This window comes from Leucoraja erinacea, chromosome 1, assembly GCF_028641065.1.
Source record: "Leucoraja erinacea ecotype New England chromosome 1, Leri_hhj_1, whole genome shotgun sequence".
NCBI classification, from domain to species: Eukaryota; Metazoa; Chordata; class Chondrichthyes; order Rajiformes; family Rajidae; genus Leucoraja; species Leucoraja erinaceus.
In genome coordinates, this window is record NC_073377.1 from 163,216,525 (window position 1) to 163,238,883 (window position 22,359).

General features: G+C 42.7%; 1 protein-coding gene and 1 long non-coding RNA gene across 3 annotated transcripts in view; one reads left to right on the forward strand and one right to left on the reverse strand.

The window, feature by feature from the left end:
* spata5 (spermatogenesis associated 5) overlaps positions 1–22,359 on the forward strand; it is a 334,835-nt gene that overhangs the window by 211,929 nt on the left and 100,547 nt on the right. The gene's annotated exons all lie outside the window — the stretch shown is intronic.
* LOC129704320 (uncharacterized) lies at positions 448–21,990 on the reverse strand. The gene is made up of 3 exons (XR_008724711.1): positions 14,356–21,990; positions 640–731; positions 448–497 (listed from the first exon to the last, which is right to left on the reverse strand). It is a non-coding gene; the product is annotated as an uncharacterized LOC129704320 (long non-coding RNA).

The window sequence follows — 22,359 nt, forward strand, 5'->3', positions numbered from 1 at the left end:
ATGTATGTATGTGTGGATCTGTGGGTGGATTGTCACAGTCAGTCTTCATCTGCGGCACGCCATTATCATAAGTAATTCACTCATTTTGTTTAGGTCCAAAATAATTTGACCAAATAAACAGTGAAACGAATACATTTACATTCACATAAATGGAAGGCCAAAAAAACATTATATCCAATCACTCCCCCCCCCCCCCCCCCCCCCCCCCCCGATGTTTTTTTCCACAATTTACGCCGGGTGGTTCGCACACCGGGTATTGGTGTTGTACTTTGAACGTTCCAGCCCGCGGGGCAATGGTGTTTACAAATCGCCGTTGCAATGCGCTGGTAGGGACATGCCTACCGTCAATGTGCTCAACAGTTGCGGTTTGTCGACTATGACTTGCGACGGCATGGATCGAAGCAGTCTTCTTTGGGGCCGGCTCATCGGCTTCAACCACCTCGGGAAAACTGCCTCTTAAGGTGATTCACCTGCTTCAGGCTTTTCAGCGTCTTAAACTCAATTGAAAGAGGAAAAAGGAAACAGAAAAGGAATGAAAAGTAAAATAAATCAACATCCCACAAATATATCTTGTCATTTTTCAAAGTAACATCACATGACCATAAGTAAAAAGATTTGTTGTTTGAGTCCTATCATTACCTTTCTTCCTTCTAGACTTTGCTATCGCTCGATTTATTGTTGTTATGTTGCAGAAGCACTCTGCATGATAACCCGGGATACACTGCTGCCTCCTAATAATAGAAGATAATATGTGTCAGGGTGTATTTTACATCTTTTCATGTTTTATATTATGTAAGACAATATTGACATATCAATGAGGAAATTAAACATGTATGCATGTCCAGGTAAATGGGATGGCAAGTCTGCAAATTATCAAATTAGTGTTCATTAAAGCACAGTGCATGTCCACACAAAACACTTTTGTGTGGACAGGCTCTGAAGAGTGGAGGGGCAGAAGCTGCAGAAATAAAAAATCTCATATTACTTAGGTCTGCATGGACTTCGATTCATAAAATGTCAATCTCTTCTTAATGTCAATGAGACTGACACTGTAATTTACAGCCATAGATAAGACTTCAAGTTCAAGTGCAGGAGCAGAGCGTGCAGAATAGCTAGAGAAAGAAACATCTCATAGTACTTGGGTCTGCATGGACTTCCATTCATAAAGTGTCAACCTCTATTTAATGTCAATGAGACTTACTTACACTGTAATTTACTACTATTGATAAGTTATTTCAAGTTTCAGTAGAGGCTACAGAAAAAAAAAAATCTCATAGTCATTAAGTCTGCATGGACTTCAATTCATAAAATTTAAACCTTAATGTTAATGAGAATAACGATAGGTTACTACCATAGAAAAACTAGTTCAAGTTCACATATCACCAATTCATTTCTACAGAAAAATCAACCCTTTCTGTCCATTTCTCACTGCAATGGAAGCCTATAAATAGCGATCGATATCCCTCCGTTTTTCTCCCGTGGTCGGGGTCTGAAAACGGCCGCTACAGTCGGCATTATGTACAGCCTCCCCCCCCGCCCGCCCGCCCGCCCGCGGAGATGATCCGCGGCTCCGCGTTCGCGAATCGGCCGCTTATTAATTGAGACCGCGGCTTCACTATACCGCGGGTACCTAGGCCCCGCGGTCAGAGCACTTTTACCCGGTAAGTTTTCGCAGACAGCTCCGAGACTAGCTGTTAAAGACTTATTACTCTACAACAAGCTGGCATTAGTGACAATGTTTAATTGACTGTGTTATGGAAACATATAGTTTAGGCCCTCAATTTCATGAATGAATGAATCAATCAATCAATCAATCAATCAATCAATTAATTAATTGATTGATTGATTGATTGATTAATGAATTAATGAATGAATGAATTTATTCACATTATAAAAGGGTGCAATTAAATTAATTAAACTCCATACAGATAGATTTTCATAAATTCAGACTTTAGATCTTATCTCTCAGTTAGAGTTGATTCCTGGCTGTCTTCTTTGTGTTGGAGCACCTCAGCAGCGACTTTGCTTTCAAGGCTTTCTTCTACCAATCCACTTAGCAGCACATTCTTCAGCCTTTTCAATGCTTTCCTCACTAAATTCAATGACCCTGCTGCAAGTTTCCATCACATGTATTCCACAGAACAACAAATTGGAATCTCCAGTAAAACAGGCATCAGTGAAGCCCCCTCAGCCATGTTGTGTGCTCGCCTGAAGCAAAGCGCGTGATTGGCCAACTGGCATGCAACTAAATGTTAAATGTGCTTTGATTGGACTAAAAATTACCCGTAATTTTTCCATTTTTTCTCTAATTTAATATAAAAATGTGCAAGTCTTCTTTATGACGAGTTTCAGGGGTGATTTATATGATTTTGTTTTTACACAATATGTGAAAATTTCATGTAGTTTGGTGACTTGGGTCACAAAACTGTAGAATAAAGCTCCTCGGCCCACAGCCTAAAATAGCAAAAGTCAAGATTGAAACCAGATTATTGGAGCCAGGAGGCAGCAACTCCACTAGATACACCACAATGCTACTATATTTATTTGCAATATATATGCAATTTCTGTCTGAAAAAGATATCCATATTTTTTTTATCAAATTATGTTGTAAATGCTGCATTTTGGGCATGCATGGACCTTAAGCCAATGAACAATTATATTTTTAAAACTGGGGCCACTTCAACTATTAAATTAACAAGTTACTTTCACGACCTAATTCACGACCTTTATTACTCGTGGACATTTTTCATCATGCTAGAAAAAACGCCCCGACCTACTTGATGCCACGAGTACCTACAACTAGCATCACGGCCTGCTACGACCTACCTACGACCTCCTTCGACCTCGTGCCGACCATGCTGCGAGTATTAGTCAAGGGCAAAATCGGCTGAGGTCATGAATTAGGTCGTGAAAGTGGGACATGCCCTTTACTTACCATTCCTTAAGAATGTAATTTCACAAAGCAACCCGTGTAATGAGAATAAAGACTGCCTGCAGAGTAAAATTGTACTCCTATCACTAAAAAAAAGCAAAAAGCAAAAAGACAAATATTCAAGGAAACATATTTAAGAAATATGGAGACATAAGAGACTGCTGATGCTTCATTTTGAAGAAAAAAATAACTGCTGGAGGAACTCAGTAGGTCAGGCAATATCTATGGAAGGAAACAGACAGGAAAAATTGAAGGGCAGGACCCTTCAGTCTGATACTGAGCAAAGATGCTATAGCGGAGCAAGATAGACCACTGCTGCTAAATGCAATGGGCTGACGTGTAGTACGCAACGGAGCGGAACGTGGGCCTTTTTTTCCATCCATTTCCGTAACCCGACCCGACCCGACTCGCGGTGTAATCAACGTTGCGGGGGAACAGTTTGTGTTAATAAATTAAAATTCTGAAAACGAGGAGAAGATTTTTACCAAATAACTTTTATTTTTACGAGGATGTTTCTGTAACCGGCTTCCATCACCGCACTATTATCCTAAGGGATCTTTGGTGTGGAGACGGAAGCCGGTTACGGAAATGGGACCGTAGTTTACCCATGAATCTGCCCGTGCAGATGTCTTTTTCGTCGCGTGGACTATCTTGCTCGCTATAGGATCTTTCGTACTGAGTTCCTCTTGAATTATGAATTCTTGTTATTATGCAACAGATATACGTAGCTGCATCTATTGGTGCACATGGGTCCGAGGTGGACCAATAAATACACTCATATGTGTGGGCGTTGACACAAATGTGCAACACACCCACACTCCTCTGTGTCCCTGAACACCTTTGCTTGGAGTTATTTCCTGTCATAAACTTCCCCCTCAATAGTCTGATCTCCTCCCTTCCTCGCAGGGACCAGCTTATTTCAGCCTTTGCCATTCTCCTCAAGCTCTCAATCTCGGCCACACTCGGCCACCCCATATCTCTCGACACACGGCATCAATGGGTGCCCTAGTAGCTCTCGGGTTTATATAATGAAGAAGATTTGTGTAAGCTTTTTAAAAAAAAAAATTATTTATTAGAAGTACAGTAAATTACAGTAGTACAAGCCACACATATCTTGGTACATTTATTCTACCCCTTCATTTTTTAAGCTTTAAGTAAAGATAGAAATAAAGAAAGTAAAGAAAGTGAGAGAGAGAGAGTCGTGTTAGTGTAAAAGTGATTTAAAAAAAACCAATCCCATTAGACAAATAGTTAGGGGAAAAAGTTAAGAAATAGACCATAGGAAAGAAAGAAAGAAAAAGAAACAAACGCTCTATTATGAAAACCGCGCAAAAGGGATATACCAACTTTGTATTTTTCATCCCCCCCCTTACTAGATACCGACACCATTTATTTTTTAAAGTACTGATGCACCTTATACTTGTAGTAAGGTCGATAAATGCAGGCCACATCTTTTGGAAGTGGTCTGATTTGCCTGCAAGGAGGAGTCTCATATCTAGATTTGTGCAAGCGTTGACACCCCATGCTCCTTTGCTGTGATGATATTACAAATCAATAGTATGAACAGTTTTGCAGCCGTATTGTTCGATGAGGCTGTTAATATGCATTGGCCATTTTTTCATAGTTGCGCTGAATGTTTCCACAGAGCAGCAGTAGGTCCCTTTTAATCCTTGAGTGGAGTTCAGACCTTCAGTACTGCTCTTGGTATCAGCATGGATATGTCAGGCATTATAGGCGATTAAGCTATTAGTTTGTTAGATAAGGGTGGTTTATTTGTTAGTGTGGATGAGGTAAGGTAAAGCAGTATTATTTGGGAAGGAATAAACTAGGAGGAGTATTGGTGGATCGAAGGGCCGAATGGCCGACCAACCTGCACCTATTTTCTATATTTTCTATATTGTGTGTAGAAATCATATCTCATGTTCCTAAAATTTCTTGTGGCCACTTATTTTGGCTAGGTTGCAAAAGAATCTAAAGAAGAATGGTCTCGACCTGAAACATCATTCCTTTTCCCCAGAGATGCTGCCTCGCCCGCTGAGTTACTCCAGCATGTTGTGTACATGTTCAGCATTCCTATCAATGCAAGTTCTTGAGATCCAGCAAATCAGGATGCTACCTTATTGATTAAGTTATTTGAATAGTCCAATAGAAAAAAATATGTTAAGAGTTCCAATGGGATTCCAGGGGATTTAAGAAGGAACTGCAGATGCTGGAAAATCGAAGGTAGACAAAAGTGCTGGAGAAACTCAGTGGGTGCAGCAGCATCTATGGAGCAAAGGAAATAGGCAAAGTTTCGGGCCGAAACCCTTCTTCAGACTGAGCGAAGGAAATAGGCAACGTTTCGGCCCAAAACGTTGCCTATTTCCTTCGCTCCATAGATGCTGCTGCACCCACTGAGTTTCTCCAGCACTTTTGTCTACCCGGGATTCCAGGGGACCCTGTTCTTCCTTTGAACTATCTTTAATATATGTTGTACCTTTATCCTTTATCTGTATACTGTGAATGGCTTGATTGTAATCATGTATAGTCTTTTCTTTGATGGGATAGCATGCAACCGAAGCATTTCACTGTACCTCTGTTCCAAAGGCAATAATACACTAAACTAAACTCTTGCAGTAGTGGGTAAAAGGCAACATTACTAGCGCATGTTAGAATGAGCTCTCGTGTCAGAGTGGAAGGAATGCTAGAATCAAAGTTGTAAATGTAGTGTGATGTCTTATTCTATTCATGACGCCCTGAACATTTCTTTACCTTTGACCTTCATGAGGCCTGTTTGGCTTCCTGTTATAATCTGAATAGAGTGAATTGCGAATGAAGTGTTTGCATACCATTTATTGCCTGTGATTTAAGCCATTTGGTTTCCTGTGTTACAGTATAAGAGAGGCTGGGAAAAGGTTCCCGGTGAATAGATGTTGTAAATAATGCAAATTTTCAATGTGGGCCATTCCATCAGGACTTTTTAACATCAGGAAAACATCTCATTTCCATACGGGCAGGACATTGTGGAAAATGCATCTGCTTAATAGCACTAGTTCAATTTACCAAATCAATGAAGGGAAAGTTATGGTGAATTTGAAATGCTGAGTTTTCAGAGAAAAAGTCGTGAGTGTCACCGACTGAACCTTCTTCATATGATAGGTAATTAAAGGCTTCTCCAGTACTGGGAACAACGTCAATATTCCCACTGCTCTGGCCCTAGAGCTTGTTCTAACACCAGGAAGAATGAATATATGACTCCTTTTACCCATTGCCACAGGAACAAGATCCCATGGAATTTCACTTGAACTCTTGTGTTGCAAAACTCAATTCCATAATTTTCTTACGCTGGGATAGCCCTAGTCGGAGTTGCAGATTTGTAAAGCATTGTTAATAATAACATATTTGATGCAATTTCATTCAAACGAGCTTAACTCGGCAGAGGACATTGAATGGTAGCCTACGTTGTTGTGATCTGTTAATTTGTTAAATGTCTCCAAGAAAATGTCCTTATTCAATATACAGTGCCCTCCATAATGTTTGGGACAAAGACTCATCATTTAGTTATTTGCCTCTGTACTCCACAATTTGAGATGTGTAATAGAAAAAAAAATCACATGTGGTTAAAGTGCACATTGTCAGATTTTATTAAAGGCCATTTTTATACATTTTGGTTTCACCATGTAGAAATTACAGCAGTGTTTATACATAGTCCCCCCCATTTCAGGGCACCATGATGTTTGGGACACATGGCTTCACAGGTGTTTGTAATTGCTCAGGTGTGTTTAATTGCCTCCTTAATGCAGGTATAAGAGAGCTCTCAGCACCTAGTCTTCCCTCCAGTCTTTCCATCACCTTTGGAAACTTTTATTGCTGTTTATCAACATGACGAACCAAAGTTGTTCCAATGGAAGTCAAATAAGCCATTATAAGACGGAGAAACAAGAATAAAACTGTTAGAGACATCAGCTAAACCTTAGGCTTACCAAAATCAGCTGTTTGGAACATCATTGAGAAGAAAGAGAGCACTGGTGAGCTTACTAATCACAAAGGGACTGGCAGGCCAAGGAAGACCTCCACAGCTGATGACAGAATAATGATCTCGATAATAAAGAAAAATCCCCAAACAGATCAGAAACACTCTTCAGGAGTCAGGTGTGGGTTTGTCAATGACCACTGTCTGCAAAAGATTTCATGAACAGAAATACAGAGGCTACACTGCAAGATGCAAACCACTGGTTAGCCACAAAAACTTGGATGGCCAGGTTACAGTTTGCCAAGAGCAACCACAGTTCTGGAAAAAGGTCTTGTGGACAGATGAGATGAAGATTAACTTATCAAAGTGATGGCAAGAGCAAAGTATGGAGGTGAGAAGGAACTGCTCAAGATGATCCACCACCTCATTTGTGAAACACGGTGGTGGGGGTGTTATGGCCTGGGCATGTATGGCTGCTGAAGGTACTGGCTCACATCTTCATTGATGATTCAACTGATGATGGTAGTAGCATAATGAATTCTGAAGTGTATAGACACATCCCATCTGCTCAAGTTCAAACAAATGCCTCAAAACTCATTGGCTGGTGGTTCATTCTACAGCAAGACAATGATCCCAAACATACTGTTAAAGCACTAAAGGAGTTTTTCAAAGCTAAAAAAATGGTAAATTCTTGAGTGGCCAAGTCGATAACCCGATCAGAACCCAATTGAGCATGCCTTTTATATACTGACGAGAAAACTGAAGGGGGACTAGCCCCCAAAATAAACATAAGCGAAAGATGGCTGCAATACAGACCTGGCAGAGCATCACTAGAGAAGACACCCAGCAACTGGTGATGTCCATGAATCGCAGACTTCAAGCAGTCATTGCATGCAACGGATATGCAACAAAATACTAAGCATGACATTCATTTCCATGACATTGCTGTGACCCAAACATTATGCTGCCCTGAAATGGGGGGACTATGTATAAACACTGCTGTAATTTCTACATGGTGAAACCAAAATGTATAAAAATGGCCTTTATTAAAATCTGACAATTTAAGCACTTTAAGCACATATGATCAAATTGTGGAATACAGAGGCAAATAAATAAATGATTGGTCTCTGTCCCAAACATTATGGAGGGCACTGTATAGAGGGCATTACCAGAGAGAGCGCAACACTGGACTTTCTCTTGGGGAATGAGGCTGGACAAGTGAGTGCAGTGTTGGTGGTGGAGTTAAGTACTCTGGGACCATAGTTTTAAGCAGTTACTAGACCAAGTGCTCCCCCAATGGTGTGATCCCACAACCCAATATTCCACCATGCACCCGTCTCCTCCAACAGAACTGAAGCCGTTCCCAAATGTAAGATTCCAGCACTGCCCTGCCTCCCTCAGCAGTGGATTTAAAAAAAATTCCAATTGCACCTTCCCTGCCTGCTGCAGCAGTGAAACGTTCAGAGTGTTCCTGTCTTGCAACTTTGTTTTGAAGTGTGTTGGAAGCTGATAGGAAGGAGCAGCCGTCAACGAATCAAAAGGAAGAAAGGCAGCGGCAGCCGGACGGACGGACGGCAGGCGGCAGCCACAGAGTTTTATATAATAAATAGATAGATGGACATACAATGAACTGGCCCGCAGGTTAAAGTCTTAAATTGGAGGCAGGCCGATTTTGGAGGTGAGAACTTGTGGAGGTCGATTGGGAGATGGGACGGCAGGCAAGTGGGAGGCTTTCAAAAGTGGCACAGAAAGAGTACAGAGACAGCACGTTCCTGTTAAGCTGGCACGTTTCAGGGACTGGTTGACAAGGGGTGTTGATGGTCTGGTCTTGGTAAAAGAGGCACGTGTCACGTTTAAACCATCAGGACAAGCTAATCGCTCTGCGAGTATAAGTACATGTAATAAACCAATCAGGTGAGCAGTCAAGAGGATATGAAATGGACAGGGTAAAGGAAAGTCCCAAGAGATTCTTTAGGTATATTAAATTGTTGGCTAGGGAAAGAATAGGCCACATAAATATCAGTATGGCCATCTCTGTGGAGAACTGGAAGTGATGAGGGTGATATTCACTCAATACCTCTCAACCGTTTTTACTGTGGAGAAGATCGTGGAAGCTAAAGGGCCTGTCCCACTTACGCGTCCTTGGCTCGCAAATTACGCGACCTCATTGTGGCTTGAGGCGCTCGGGCACCGTATGGCCGCGCGGGGCCGGTCCCACTTGGAAGCGCGGAGGGGTATGGAGTTGTGCGGGGCTGGTCCCAACATCGCGCGGGGCTCCGAAATTCTTGCAGTGAACAAAATCTTCACGCGCCAACGGCCTGTCACGGAACTGACGGCCAAAGTGGGACAGGCCCAAGACCCTGGCGTGACGCAACGTCTCACCTCCAACAGCAGCAGAAGCGGGCAAACGATCGCCGAACTCGGCCTGGGGCTCACGGCCGTTGCGGTCCGGATCCGCCCCCACTTCTACTCCCAGAGCGTGGCCAAGGAAATTGAAGATAGACACAAAATGCAGGAGTAACTCAGCGGGACCGGCAGCATCGCTGCAGAGAAGCAATGGGTGACGTTTCGGGTCAATAGTCTTCAGACTGAAGACTGAAGAAGAGTCTTCAGACTGAGGAAGAGTCTCGACACGAAACGTCACCCATTGCTTCTCTCCAGAGATGCTGCCGGTCCCGCAGAGTTACTCCAGCTTTGTGTCCATCTTCAAATGACGTCACGTGCTCCAGACGGCTGTGCGTACACATGTAATCGCGCCCGACCTTCGCTCGACCGGCGCGGCTCAACGCGACCACGAGGTCGTGTAATTTTCGTGCCAAGGACACGTAAGTGGGACAGGCCCTTAAGGCATTGGAATTATAATCATATGCAAATTATGGGAGTTTTTTAAATACATTACGGTGAATAAGACCCCAGGGACCTACCAAGGAAGCAAAGGAGAAAATTGCAGATGCTCTTATAGAGATATTTCCATCACCTTTATCCACAGGTGAAAGGCAGCAATGACAAGCCAAGGAATTACAGGTCAGTGATTCTGAATACAGTGGTAGGCATGTTGTGGAAGGGGATTCTGAAGGACAGGATCTACCAACATTTGGAAAGCATGAACTGATCAGGGATAGTCAGCATGGTTTTATTCATAGAAAATCACGTCTCACCAAATTGATAGATGTTTTAATGAAGGGTGAATAAGGAGATAGATGAGAGCAGGGCAGTGGACATTGTCTATATGGACTTTAGCAAGGCCTTTGACATTGTGGACTAGTTTGAAGGTGACCTCGTATGAAATCCAAGGTAAGCTGGTCAATTGGATTCAAAATTGGCTTGGAGGAAGGAGTCCAACCTCATCTACTGTATCTGTTGTTCTCGGTGTGGACGTCAGCGAGACCAGGCGCAGGCTCGCCGACCGTTTTGCTGAACACCTACGCGCAGTCTTCCTTAGCCTACACAATCTCCCGGTTGCCAAATATTTTAACTCCCCTTCCCATTCCCATACTAACCTTTCTGTCCTGGGCCTCCTCCACTGTCAGAGTGAGGCCACACGCAAATTGGAGGAACAGCACCTCATGATTCACTTGGGCAGCTTAAATGAATTTCAAATAACCTTTGCATTTCCCCAGTCTCTGCCCCTCCCCCAACCTAGTCGTCCTGCTACTTTCACTGTTCGTCTCCCTTTGTTATCACCTCCTCCTCAGCCAACAATGGACCATTGTGGGTTCCTTGGCCATTGGTTCTGATTTGTTGTGTCCCTTTTCATACCTCCAGTTTTCATACCTCCTCTGACTCTCAGTCTGAAGAAAGGTCTCGACCAGAAACATTGCCTACTCCGTTTCTCCAGAGATGCTCTCTGATCCGCTGAGTTACTCCAGCATTTTGTGTTTGTCTTAGTCGTGGAAGATTGTTTTTCTGATTTGGGGCCAGTGATGGGTGCAGTGCTGGCAGGGTTCAATGCTGGGTCCCTGCTGTTTGCTATATACATTAATGAGTTGGGTGACAGAGCAGTTGACATTGTCAGTATATTTACAGGCGACACCAAAATTGATGGTATAGTAGACGTGAGAAAGTATATCTCACTTTGCGATGAGACAAAAAAAGCTGGAGTAACTCAGCGTGGACAGGCAGCATCTCTGGAGAGAAGGGATGGACAATGTCATATGCTGAGAGAATGGAGCAGCTGGGCTTGTACACTCTGGAGTTTGAAGGATGAGAGGATATCTCATTGAAACATATAAGATTGTTAATGGCTTGGACACACTAGAGGCAGGAAACATGTTCCCGATGTTGGGGGAGTCCAGAACCAGGGGGCCACAGTTTAAGAATAAGGAGTAAGCCATTTAGAACGGAGACGAGGAAACACTTTCTCTCACAGAGAGTGGTGAGTCTGTGGAATTCTCTGCCTCAGAGGGTGGTGGAGGCAGGTTCTCTGGATGCTTTCAAGAGAGAGCTAGATAGGGCTCTTAAAAATAGTGGAGTCAGGGGATATGGGGAGAAGGCAGGAACGGGGTACTGATTGGGGATGATCAGCCATGATCACATTGAAGGCGGTGCTGGCTCGAAGGGCCAAATGGCCTACTCCTGCACCTATTGTCTATTGTCTATTGAACGGGTGACGTTTCGGGTCGAGACCTTTCTTCAGACTCTCGACCCGAAACGTCACCCATTCCTTCCCTCCAGAGATGCCGCCTGTCCCGCTGAGTTACTCCTGCTTTTTGTGTCTATCTTTGGTTTAAACCAGCATCTACAGTTCCTTCCTACACTTTAAAATGAGATCTTGATCAATTGGGCAGGTATAGCAAATGGGATTTAACGGTAATGTGTGGGTCGTTACACTTTTGTTTTGCCAAGCCAGGGCAGAACTTACACAGTCCTGGAGGCTGTTGCAGAACAGAGAGATCTGGGACCACAGGTGCATGGTTCCCTGGTGAAAGTGCCTTCATAGGGAAGTATACTGAGCACAAACGTTAGGACATCATGATGCAGTTGTATAAGATTTTGGTGAGACTACACAAGGAGGACCGCGTGCAGTGTTGATCACCCAGCTATAGGAAGGATATTGTTAAGTTGGAAAGGGTTCAGAAACAATTCACCAGGATGTCATTGGTGCTTGCATGTCTGAATTATCCGGAGAAGTTGGATAGGCTGGGACTTCTTTCTTTGCAGCATAGGAGAATGAAGAAGGGTCTCGACCCCGAAACATCACCCATTCCATTTCTCCAGAGATGCTGCCTGTCCCGCTGAGTTACTCCAACATTGTGTGTGTCTGCCTATTGGAGTCTGAGGGGTGACCTTATTGAAGTGTACAAAATCGTGAGGGGCATGGATAAAGTGAACACACTCAGTCTTTTTCCCGGGGTAGATGATTCTAAAAGAGGAGGGCTTAGGCTTTGAGTGAGAGGGGATAGATTTAACGGGGACCTCAGGGGCAACTTTTTCACACACAAGATAGTCCACATCTGGTATGAACTGACAGACAAAGCTACAGACACAATGATGACTGTCAAAAGACATTTGGACCGATCTATGGATAGGAAATATTTAGATGGCTCTCGGCCAAATGAAGGCAAAAGGGACAAGCATAATATGCAACCTTGGTTAGCATGGACAAGGTGGGCCGAAGGGCCTGTTTCCGTCCTATAAAGCCCTGCAACTCTAATATCAGGTAAAATCCTGGCTGAAGTAATGCACTATGGAGTGAGAATGAACCTATACGAACAAGGAGGATACAAAATGCGGTGGGTGCAGAATGATGAATTTTGTGAATACAAAATGCGGCTCGTGGTGAATGATGACTTTTCCGCATTTTCAGGATGCTGTAATTGACTTAAGCAACCACAGACTAGAGAGAGGAACATTAGCACAGCTTATGTTTCTAATTATATCCAGTGTTATCCACCATGGGGGAAATGCCTATTGCAGAGGTTACATAAGAACAGGAGTAGGTATTCAGCCCCTTGAGCCTGACCTGTCATTCAATTAGATCAGTACCAATCTGTACCTTAATCCCTTTTACCATTTTGGTCCCATAGCCCTTAATATATTTGCTCAGTTAAAAACCTGTCAATCTCAGTTGTAAAATTTTTCATTTGACCTGGTGTTTTTGCAGAGCGAGTCTCAGATTTCCTCTATCTGTTGTGTGGAGTGCACGCCTATATCATCTTTGAATGGACTAGTCTGATATGATTAGGGTGAACTCTGAATGCCATAATAATGCAATGACTAAACAGTGTTAGTGTAGTTCACCAGACAAAATGTGTGACTTTAAACTTTGTCATATTTTACCAGGCTGAATATCGTCAAGGGGGGAAATTGGGGGAGAAGGGCGGGGGGGAGAATAAAAACCACTCTGACTGGTGAAACAATAATGTTTCAGAAGGAACTGCAGATGCTGGAAAATCGAAGGCAGACAAAAGTGCCGGAGAAACTCAGCGGGTGCAGCAGCATCTATCGATGCTGCTGCACCCGCTGAGTTTCTCCGGCACTTTTGTCTACCTGTGTAACAATAGATTGTGTGCTGAAACGCTAATCCTCAGCATAATATATAGGACGCAGAGTTTTAAGGAGCATGCTGAATGCTTCCTCGTGAGTTGTGGAGGCTGATGTGCTGAGACGTTTAATATGAAGCCAAGATGTCATTGGCTTCTATCAATCACTTAAGACATATCGACAGAGTTTCGGAGTGATAAACTTGCATTGCGCTTTAAAGAATGCTGCAGGACAGAGAGTAATGAAAGGATGATACAGTTCTTCATAACATTCCTGCCTTCTTTTCTCCACCCGTGTCCCCATCCCCCTAATGTAAGATGACACTGTTTCTTTAAGGGATCCCTATAGATTAGTTTAAATACCTTCCACTATTTCAACTACAACAGGCACTTTGTATTCAAAAAACATGTGTACTCTTTTGACTCCTAACCTATGACTGTGACCCGGCACAGCAGGGCACTCGCTTGCTGCGTATCTGAATAGACAGATCAATTTGTATCCGTGTCTGAAAGAAGTTCATTCTCATTAAATCATTTGCTTCAATGTTAATGAGAATGGGACAAATGAAAAGCTGCGCAAAGGAGAAAAAATGCTGAATGCAAAAACGCAGGAAAGCAAACACGCAGTACAAATATTAATGTTTTCTGTGGTTTTCATCATAAACTGATCATTTACGATACACAATCAAGTGATTTTATTCATCACACAAATGTTGTCTATTAACAATGTTCAAGAAGGAACTGCAGATGCTGGAGAATCGAAGGTAGACAAAATTGCTGGAGAGACTCAGCGGGTGCGGCAGCATCTATGGAGCGAAGGAAATGGGCAACGTTTCGGGGGCCGAAACCCTTCTAGGGTTTCGGGCCCGAAACGTTGCCTATTTCCTTCGCTCCATAGATGCTGCCGCACCCGCTGAGTTTGTCTATTAACAAATTATGTTACCAGTAATTCAACAAACCCTTGAAGCAAGTAGCTGACCAACACATACCTTGCAAGCTGACATTCAGTGTGCATTGCTTCATGCATTCTGCAGCATACTCAATCCTCCATTCTCCAAGAAACATTACAAGCTGGTCATACACCTCTGATATCTCTTGTCGATATCGTCCTTGTCGAATATTTTTAAGATGTCCCATTTTGTAATCATGAATGATGTATTTTACGCTAAACCTTTCCCTGGTGTCCATTTTTGAGATTCTTGTGTTTGCTGAGCACACTGAGCTCAATTTCAGCATTGCAACAGGAAGATGGTTGGAGGCACTAAACGTGATTCACTTTATCATCTATCTGTGCACTGTGGATGGCTTGATTGCAATCACGTATGGTCTTTTCCGCTGACTGGTTAGCACACAACGAAAGATTTCCATTCTACCTCAGTACACGCGACAATAAACAAAACCAAGATTGGTAAATGTGCTTAAAATGGGAAGAAGAATCCTTTTTTTTTTAAATTCTATTTTATTTTTTTAATATGTTTTAATATTTATTACTTATTTATTTTTATGATACTGACTGTAAAGGGAAATTCATTTCGTTGTCTCTAATTGAGACAATGACAATAAATTTGAATACAATACAATACAATTTTATGTTTGAATTTATCTAATCAGCTGTAGGCCCATTCCCTGCAAGGTACCACCCACACAACATGGTTCCCATCCCTTATGCAATGTCCCCTGCTTTGTTTTGTAGATGCCATTCAAAACCTGAATTGTGCCTCATTCCTCTCAAATTATCACGATATTTTCTTCAGCCACTTTTCAAAAGTGACTCGCATCCTCTTGTTTCCTCCATTTTCTTCAACGCTGCAATTTTCTTTTGGTTTAAATTAAATGTGATTCTACAGAACCAAAAATGCCAAGCAAAACGTCGATAATCTGGCACACGGACAATTTGATAGTACTGGACTGGCAGATTTTTAGCTGTAATAGTATGTACCAAGTATGATGTGTCTAATGGTATGTGTAAGATGTTTTAATTTGGCCAATTATTGAAGAACAAAAAGGAATAAGCTTTCTTGTATTGAAGAACATTGAGAAAGAGTCAGGTCAAATTGAGTTTATTGTCATATGCACAAGAGATACAGATACAATGAAAATTGTTCTTGCTCTATGTAGACTCAGACAAACATACAATAACATAAATTATACATGAATTACAGAAAATCCCATAGGACAGTGAAAAGAAAAAATGGTTATGCAAAAAATAACATGAGTGCAAAACGCAATGAAAGAGACTCCACGTGGCAGAGAGGGTGTCCATAGATCCTACAGCGAGCAAGATAGTCCACTCCACGAAAAAGACGTAGTACGATCACGGGCAGATTCATGGGTAATTTAAGGCCCCATTTCCGTAACCGGCTTCCATCTCCGCACCAAAGATCCCATAGGATACTAGTGCGGAGACGGAAGCCGGTTACGGAAACATCCTCGTAAAAATAAAAGTTATTTGGGAAAAATCTTCTCCTCATTTTCAGAATTTTAATTTATTAACACAAACTGTTCCCTCGCAACGTTGATTACACTGCGAGTCGAGTCGGGTCCGGTCCGGTCATGGAAATGGATGAAAAAAAGGCATACGTTGCGTTCAGTTGCGTACTACACGTCAGCTCATTGCATTTAGCAGGAGTGGTCTATCTTGCTCCGCTATAGGATCTTTGGATGCCACCTTCTTGAGGCGGCGTCTCATGTTGATGCTTTCGGTGAGAACGGCCATGCCTGTGATTGACGGAGCGGAGCCCACCACTTTCTGAAGCCTCTTGCATTCCTGTGCATTAGAATTACCATATTAACCCATGGTGAAGCAGAGGATTAATTAATAACTGGTGGTTAAGGACCTTTCGAGAAGAGTTACCTTAATATGAAAGAAAAATAAAAGTAAGATTACGCAGTTCAATCTTAAAACAAGGTCGTAAGTGAGGCAGACTAAGAAAGATAGTTCTAAGAAGGTTGAGTATAGGAGCAGGGAGGTTCTACTGCAGTTGTACAGGGCTTTGGTGAGACCACACCTGGAGTATTGCGTACAGTTTTGGTCTCCTAATCTAAGGAAAGACATTCTTGCCATAGAGGGAGTGCAGAGATGGTTCACCAGACTGATTCCTGGGATGTCAGGACTTTCATATGAAGAAAGACAGAATAGACTTGGCTTATACTCGCTAGAATTTAGGGGATTGAGGGGGGATCTTATAGAAACTTACAAAATTCTTAAGGGGTTGGACAGGCTAGATGCAGGAAGATTGTTCCCGATGTTGGGGAAGTCCAGGACAAGGGGTCACAGCTTAAGGATAAGGGGGAAATCCTTTAAGACCGAGATGAGAAAAACATTTTTCACACAGAGAGTAGTGAATCTCTGGAACTCTCTGCCACAGAGGGTAGTTGAGGCCAGTTCATTGGCTATATTTAAGAGGGAGTTAGATGTGGCCCTTGTGGCTAAAGGGATCAGGTGGTATGGAGAGAAGGCAGGTACAGGATACTGAGTTGGATGATCAGCCATGATCACATTGAATGGCGGTGCAGGCTCGAAGGGCCGAATGGCCTACTCCTGCACCTATTTTCTATGTATCTGAGGAATGAGGTGTGGGGATTAGGCTAAATCATGAAAAATAAATCATTTTTGACAAATTGATCCATTTTGGTCTGGGAGGTTGTGACTCGTGGAATAATACAGGAATTGTTGCTGGGATCCCAGCTGCGTACAAGCCATATCAATGACTTGAATGATGAGACTAAGTGTGATCCAAGTTGATGGATGATTCAAACTTGTGTGGTTGTGTGATTGTGCTGGTTTTAGGTAGGGTTCAGGGGGAATAAAGACAGGCTAAGTGAATGGATGAGAACATACCAGATAGAATATAATGTAGAAAATGGTACGGTTGTGATCTTTGGAAGAAAAGTAGCCAGGTAAACTATCTGTTAAATTGTGTGAAAGCAAAAGGTGTTGGTATTCAGAATAACTCAGTTACCGTTTTACACAAGTGACTGAAAGTTAACATGCAGGTACGGCAAGCAATTAGGAAAGAAGATATGTGGGGCTCAGTGTAAGGTGATTTAGTGAAGATGGCTGACAGATGGCTGACAGTACTTGCATAGCCTCTGGTGAGGCCATATCCAGAAAACGGTGCAGATCTCTCCCCAAGGATAGATCCAGTGGCTTGCAAAAGTTTTCATACCCCTTGAACTTTTCCACATTTTGTCACGTTACAACCACAAACGTAAATGTACTTTATTGGGATTTTATGTGATAGACCAACACAAAGTGGCGCATAATTGTGAAGTGGAAGGAAAATGATACATGGTTTTCAAATTTTTTTACAAATAAATAACTGAAAAGTGTGGCGTGCAAAAGTATTCAGCCCCCCTGAGTCAATACTTTGTAGAACCACTTTTCACTGCAATTACAGCTGCAAGTCTTTTGGGGTATCTCTCTACCAGCTTTGCACATCTAGAGACTGAAATTTTTGCCCAATCTTCTTTGCGAAATAGCTCAAGCTCAGTCAGATTGGATGGAGAGCGTCTGTGAACAGCAATTTTCAAGTCTTGCCAGAGATTCTCAATTGGATTTAGGTCTGGACTTTGACTGGGCCATTCTAACACATGGATATGCTTTGATCTCAACCATTCCATTGTAGCTCTGGCTGTATGTTTAGGGTCGTTGTCCTGCTGGAAGGTGAACCTCCGCCCCAGTCTCAAGTCTTTTGCAGACTCTAACAGGTTTTCTTCCAAAATTGCCCTGTATTTGGCTCCATCCATCTTCCCATCAACTCTGACCAGCTTCCCTGTCCCTGCTGAAGAAAACATCCCCACAGCATGATGCTGCCACCACCATGTTTCACAGTGGGGATGGTGTGTTCAGGGTGATGTGCAGTGTTAGTTTTCCACCACACATAGCGTTTTGCATTTAGGCCAAAAACTTCAATTTTGGTCTCATCTGACCAGAGCACCTTCCTCCACATGTTTGCTGTGTCCCCCACATGGCTTGTGGCAAACTGCAAACGGGACTTCTTATGGCTTTTTTTCAACAATGGCTTTCTTCTTGCCCTCTTCCATAAAGGCCCGATTTGCAGAGTGCACGACTAATAGTTGTCCTGGGGACAGATTCTCCCACCTGAGCTGTGGATCTCTGCAGCTCCTCCAGAGTTACCATGGGCCTCTTGGCTGCTTCTCTGATCAATGCTCTCCTTGCCCGGCCCTGTCAGTTTAGGTGGACGGCCATGTCTTGGTAGGTTTGCAGTTGTGCCATACTCTTTCCATTTTCGGATGATGGATTGAACAGTGCTCCGTGAGATGTTCAAAGCTTGGGATATTTTTTTATAACCTAAGCCTGCTTTAAACTTCTCCACAACTTTATCCCTGACCTGTCTGGTATGTTCCTTGGGCTTCATGATGCTGTTTGTTCACTAATGTTCTCTAACAAACCTCTGAGGCCTTCACAGAACAGCTGTATTTATACTGAGATTAGATTACACATAAGTGGACTCTATTTACTAATTAGGTGACTTCTGAAGGCAATTGGTTGCACTGGATTTTATTTAGGGGTATCAGAGTAAAGGGGGCTGAATACTTTTGCACACCACACTTTTCAGTTTTTTATTTGTAAAAAAATTTGAAAACCATGTATCATTTTCCTTCCACTTCACAATTATGCGCCACTTTGTGTTGGTCTATCACATAAAATCCCAATAAATTACATTTACGTTTGTGGTTGTAACGTGACAAAATGTGGAAAAGTTCAATGGGTATGAAAACTTTCGCAAGCCACTGTATATGCATGCAACAGAGGAAATGCAGAAACAATTCACCGGGATAATTCCTGGGACGATGGGCTTGTCTTATGAACATAAGAAATAGGAGCAGGAGTGGACATCAACTCTCGGACAGTGCTCAACCATTTGTTAAGATCATGAGCAGTCTTCAATCCTAGCATGATTTTCCACGATCATCCCATGTTTGTTCATTGTTTTAATGTCCATTAGTCTACTAATTCCCATTTTCAATGAACACAATGACTGAACCTCCACGGTCTTCTGGGTTTAAAATATTCCAAAAGCTCATCAGCCTCTGTGAAAAAAATTAATTCAGACCCTAATCACCAACTTCTTATTCTGAAGCTCTTCCCCCTCCACCCCACGAACCAATTAAATTCTTTAGACAACATAAATAACTTCCTTTTCATCTAGCTCTTCAAGTTCATTAAATGTCTTGTGTGTTTTGATAAGATCTCATTCTTCTAATGTGCAGTTTCATTCTGGTCAGTCCCATTACATACAGTGATCCTGGAGTCAGTGTAGTGAATCGCCGCTGTACTCCTCTATGTTGAGACAAAAACTGATAGCCATACTCCAGGATAATCCTCAACCAGGCCCTAATTAACTGCAAATGGACTTTCTTCCTACTGTATTCAAATCTTCTCATAAAAAAGGCCAATACAGTTGGCGTAACCGTGGTATGATGAAAGGTTATTCAGACTAGCCCCCTGCTCGCTAAAGTTTGGGAGAATGACATGTGCTCTAATTGAAACATATACTTTGCAGACGTGATGTTTTCCATGGCGGAGCTGTCTAGAAACAGGGACCAATGTACTCAGGAAACGGGCACTGAAGTAAAATTCCAGCCACAATCTTATTGATCTGGCAAACAAGCCCTGTTGTGCTGCCTCTGCTCTATTTTTTTATGTTCCTATGAATAGGCAAAGTCAAGTTTTGACTCTAACTACAAGATGGGGATAGAGAGGATTAAAATGGAAAGTGTTTAAGAAGGAACTGCAGATGCTGGAAAATCGAAGGTACACAAAAATGCTGGAGAAACTCAGCGGGTGCAGCAGCATCTATGGAGCGAAGGGAATAGGCAACGTTTCGGGCCAAAACCCTTCTTCGGACACCCATGGGAAGGTCCAGCAAACACTATAGGCACTGGAACAACCTTCAATTAAATTACATTACAATTGGCATTGGGAAAATGATCTGCAAAATTCAGCTTTAATGTACAAATAATTTACTCCCTCAAGCAAGTTCTTTAGTAACTTGTCAGTTTCTTTGTTGAACTAAAAGCTGATCATTGCAATGGAATTGAAATCATTTAAACTGTTCCTTAACATTAGAAAAGATTTGCAGAATGTTAGCAATTATGATGCTCCTGAGGATATGTATGATTCTTTACTTTTTAACCACCAGGATAAAGGTAAGTTGTACCCAACAAAATAAAATTAGGTGCAGTTTACTTGTAATTGCAGGCCATATCAGAATTGCAATCAAAATATTTAATGGGTCAGAAACTCATTTCCAGTGATATAGGGGCATGCATTCTAATTTATTTTTAAGATTTTACAATGTAATGTGTGGAAAGAATGTACGGTTAATAAAATTTGGCTTTACATAAGGCTTCTATTAATTTAGTTCATTTCTAAGCCAGTTGGCTCCATGCCTGAAACATTGTTTAAACATTCTTGAAGTAATTGGTGTTTTTGACAGTTGGCTTCTTGCAGCAAATGTTAACCATGGCTGGAATGTCGTGAAGAGGACCTGACCCAGGAAAGAACCCATCATGTAACAAATGCAGTTCTCATTTTCAATATTGAGGAATACGTTTTTTTTGCTGTCAGTTTGTATCTCAATTCAATTGTATCTGTGGAGTAGAATTTGAAACTAAATATTACGTAATGGTAGTGGTAATTCCACTGCTTCAGGCTGTAATCATTGTGCTCTAAGGATTGGCACTTGCACGGCTCCTGAGTTCCCCAGTATCTCGTAATTGTTTGCTCTTATGTTTAAACATAGAAACATAGAAACATAGAAATTAGGTGCAGGAGTAGGCCATTCGGCCCTTCGAGCCTGCACCGCCATTCAATATATGATCATGGCTGATCATCCAACTCAGTATTCCGTACCTGCCTTCTCTCCAAACCCCCTGATCCCCTTAGCCACAAGGGCCACATCTAACTCCCTCTTAAATATAGCCAATGAACTGGCCTGAACTACCCTCTGTGGCAGAGAGTTCCAGAGATTCACCACTCTCTGTGTGAAAAAAGTTCTTCTCATCTCGGTTTTAAAGGATTTCCCCCTTATCCTTAAGCTGTGACCCCTTGTCCTGGACTTCCCAACATCGGGAACAATCTTCCTGCATCTAGCCTGTCCAAGCCCTTAAGAATTTTGTAAGTTTCTATAAGATCCCCCCTCAATCTTCTAAATTCTAGCGAGTACAAGCCGAGTCTATCCAGTCTTTCTTCATATGAAAGTCCTGCCATCCCAGGAATCAGTCTGGTGAACCGTCTCTGTACTCCCTCTATGGCAATAATGTCCTTCCTCAGATTTGGAGACCAAAACTGTACGCAATACTCCAGGTGTGGTCTCACCAAGACCCTGTACAACTGCAGTAGAACCTCCCTGCTCCTATACTCAAATACTTTACATCTGTGTTCAACCTTACATTCTTGTTTATCCTGTCTACTCCATCCTTGCGCCCCCTCTACTCTTGTAATAGGCGACTTAGATAAATGTGCACAAACATAAGCAATTCTTATAGCCCCCTGAAGTCCATGTGATCTCTGGGTCGGAGCTACCCCCATGGTCTCCTTGCCGCAGCTTCCCCTGTGGTCTCTGCATTGGAGCTCTCCCACGGTCCCTGCATCGGAGCGCCCCCGTGATCTCCGTGTGGGAGCTCCCCCGTGGTCTCGGTCAGAGCGCCCCTCATGGCCACCACATCGGAGCTCCCTGTCGTCTCAGCATCAGTAACAGAAATCCTTCAACTCCCTCTTGACATTGCTCCTAAATAATGTTGAAGTTCCTGCTCCTCATTCCATATGAAAGAAAGTAATGCCCCCGTCCCACTTTGGAAACCTGAACGGAAACCTCTGGAGACTTTGCGCCCCACCCAAGGTTTCCGTGCGGTTCCCGGAGGTTTTTGTCAGTCTCCCTAATGGTCGGAAGTGGTTTCCGCTTCTTCTATGTTCCGGCGATTATTTCTAATCTTGCCTTCCACTACCTGCAACCTCCGGCAAC